This window comes from Phalacrocorax carbo, chromosome 13, assembly GCF_963921805.1.
Source record: "Phalacrocorax carbo chromosome 13, bPhaCar2.1, whole genome shotgun sequence".
Lineage (NCBI taxonomy): Eukaryota > Metazoa > Chordata > Aves > Suliformes > Phalacrocoracidae > Phalacrocorax > Phalacrocorax carbo.
The window spans coordinates 9,973,977-9,977,341 of NC_087525.1; the positions used below are offsets into that span (position 1 = coordinate 9,973,977).

Sequence of the window (3,365 nt, forward strand, 5' to 3'; positions counted from 1 at the left end):
GAAACTTTAGTAGATGAGTTCAGAAGTATAAGTTCACAAACTGGCAGGGAGAAGGGTCACAACTATATTGTCATCGAAGAGACTGAAGGATGCATAGGTCAGTTTTGATGAAGTAACATAGGCAAAGTAGGGTGCTCTGGGGGGCTGTATATCTCTCACGTTCTCCTCCTACATTAATCCTGGCTAATGTAGGAGAAAGTTTGCTACAACTAAGAGAAAAGCTCTGCTGCCACCTCCTTCCATGGACGGACTATGGCCATTCCTCATTTAATCACATATCAGCACCCTGCCAAATGGCAAGGGGAAGTACTGTTTTTCACCTGTGAGAGACCTGTGCCTCGGCAAATGCTCGTCTTATCTCAGAGGCTGCTTGTTCCCAAGGAGGGAAAATGAGCAGTGTCAAATCCTCTGCACCTATTACTGGCTAAGTGCCCAGGCCTGCATATGCATGTTTTTGTCAGCTGAGAGATTTTCAGTGCCTCAGCATCCCTGTTGCCACTTAGGTTCCCATTGTTTTGCACCAGAGCCAGAGCCTGGCAGCAAATGCGCATGGGAGAGGTCATGTCCCAACTCTGGTAGAGCCCTGGGGGCAAGGACCTGGCAGAGCTCCACTGTTTCTCTCTCCTGCTCCCTTGCAGGAAAAATACCCACTGGAATCCATGTCTGGCAGAGAGTTGTTGTTGCCTCTGGACTACCAAGACATAGGGCAAGGGAGATGAATCGCTACAATACGGCCTGAAGGCAGATAGGGGCTTTGACAAGCTGTAAAATTGTTCAACACCTCTGCTGGGGCTAAGAGACCTTTAGCAACACAGCACTGGGGACCGACAGAACTCAGCAAATGCTGCTGTGTGCCACCCTGTTTTTACCATTCTTGACAGGTAAGGAAAGAATTGTCTTGAGTGAAGGACTGGGAATCTTAGCAAACCATATCTTCCATGTGTTCAATGTAGCATCCTAGCCCCATCAGTGTTATGAATGCTTCATTCCAGGCACAAGCTCAAACTGAAAATAAATTATTCAGGCTGAAAGTCAAAGAAGAGTATGTTTCAGAAGTTGTCAGAATTTGATTGCTTGTTGATGCCTTTATAGAGGTAGTGTTCTGGGGGACAGAGTTTTCACACGAATACTCTCTCCTTCAGTGTGCTGGAGGCTTTAATAGCCCACCTTCTTCCAGGTGAAAATCTGGTTTTGCCTTCTGTTTTTCTGGTTTCTGTAGGTAGTAAAGAAAAGTAAACAGAAAGACCGATACAAAAGAGAAATGAGAGAAAAACCACAGATCTCAGCACAAGGAAAATTTATGGATTTTAAAATGAAGCTCCAGGTGTGTGTTTGTTGATTGAGTGAGTAGCGAATACCTCACAAGAGTCAGGAATTCATTGGTTATGTGCAGATCCAGAAAGCCCTTTGAAGTTTAAAAAAAAAGAAAAAGAGATTAAAACATAACTTTTCCTTATAGTCTTTTTCCTGGCTATTTCCACCTGTTTTGTATGCTTCGTTTTAGGCTGACTTTCCACAACTTAAAAGGCTGAGATGAAAATCAAGAGATTGCTCAGCAAACACCTTGCACCAGGTTCAGCTAAGGTTAGTGGATCTGGTGTTCTTATGATCTGTTTTGTTGTCAACATCTGAATCTGATGCTGAATTTTTTGGCTGTTAGTAATCTACAAAAATCTGCTGCATGAGCTGTGTGAAGGGGGGTGTATGGGTATGCAGGCTGGCGAATATACACAACAGTGTCGTTCTGCTAAGGGGATATTCATGTGGCCGCGATGAAACAGCTCGTAACCAGCTCCCAGCTGATTGCACGCTCCTGTCCCCCAGGCACCTGCAGGGAGCAGTGTGATTCTGGAGTCCAACCGAACAATTGTGGTGGTTTCTCTCGTTTCATCTCATTGATGTTGCTACTTTCAATGTTTCATCAGGGACAGGAGAGATCCCTGATGAGCAGGGAGAAGCAGAGTAACTCCAGAGGTCCTTAAAGAAATCATTCAGATCTGTATGCTGACCTGAGTTCATTCTGGATTTGGCTTCCCTGTCTGAATCCCCTAGGCACGCTCCTAGTTTCCTCTGGTGCATTCATCTTCCAGTGACTGTCTTGGTAAAAGAACCATATATAACCTGTCAAATAATCTAATGGAGCAGAACATGAGCATTGTCTGTGGCATGTTTAGCTTTAACAGACTGTGCTGAGCCTTTGTATGTTAATATACAGATAATGTTGTCAGTCAAGTTCTGTGCATTTTCCCTAACAGTGTGAAGTTAACACTGAGATTAGGTGTTACTACAAAGCCTCAAAAACTGGGCTGAGGTTTTTGCAAGGAGATTTATGTACCTAACTCGTATTGAATTTTTGTTGGCTGCAGGGACCTAAGTTCCTTAAACGTTTCAGTGCTAAAGGATTACCCTTCCTCTTCTTTGTATTTTACTCCAGGCAGAACAGATACAGGCTTCTTACAAAGAAATAGTTGTTTTTAGTTTTAAGCAAATCAAACCTAAGATATGAATAAGCCTATTTTGGAAGGGTTTGAAAAATTATACAGAATTGCTATTAGGATAAACTCCTTACATACTGGAGACAAGCTGTAATGTTTTGTGCTATTTTAGTGACTTTTCCTTGAAAGTTGCCTACTTGTATCTTTTTATTTTAAATAATTTCTAGGATTCAGATTGGTTAATGTACCATTAAAGGAATCTATTTGCACAGAAATCAGTAAATGTACTTTTTTTCTTTGGAGTCATTTGGGCATGTACTTGATTTAAATGGATTGTTTACCTACTTACTGATTTTCAGTGGTGTGGGGAAATATTTTATCAGCTTTGGTACCTTATTCCCAAAAACATGATTTTGAATGTCAGAGCAGTTTTCCAGTTGTTTACCTTTCACTATTGTTGAGACCCATTCCTTTTCTTAGGTACATGTTTGCTAAACAACGTAGATGGTAAATAACACCTTTACAGTGAGCCTAAATATGTGGTTTGTTGATATCTGCTTCATACATTCTGATTTGTGAATGACAGCAAAAAATGCTCAAAAGTGCTCTCGCCGAGTCATATACACTGGTGTCCTTCTGGAATGTGAGCTGGGGGGTTGCCATTACAATTGTTATTTTCAGTCTTAGTCAAGACCTCAGTTATGTTTTATCCCAGTTAGAGTTTTCTCTAGAAGCAGACTTCTACACATGTTCAGCTCTGCCTGATGTATGATCAGGGATAAGTCACAGGTTCCTCTCAAGGACCCAGTTTATGCAGGCAAAATCGGAGATAATAATGCTGTCCTACTCCAGAAAGCAATTCAAGAAAAAAAAAAAACAACAATCAAACCAAAGCCTTATAATTATATTATACAGATATCAGTTATTATT

The 3,365-nt window shown here is 41.4% G+C and overlaps 1 long non-coding RNA gene across 1 annotated transcript; it reads left to right on the top strand.

The window, feature by feature from the left end:
- Positions 1 to 927: 927 nt before the first annotated feature.
- LOC135315608 (uncharacterized) lies at positions 928 to 2,690 on the top strand. The gene is made up of 3 exons (XR_010375089.1): positions 928 to 1,324; positions 1,505 to 1,584; positions 1,825 to 2,690. It is a non-coding gene; the product is annotated as an uncharacterized LOC135315608 (long non-coding RNA).
- Positions 2,691 to 3,365: the final 675 nt, after the last annotated feature.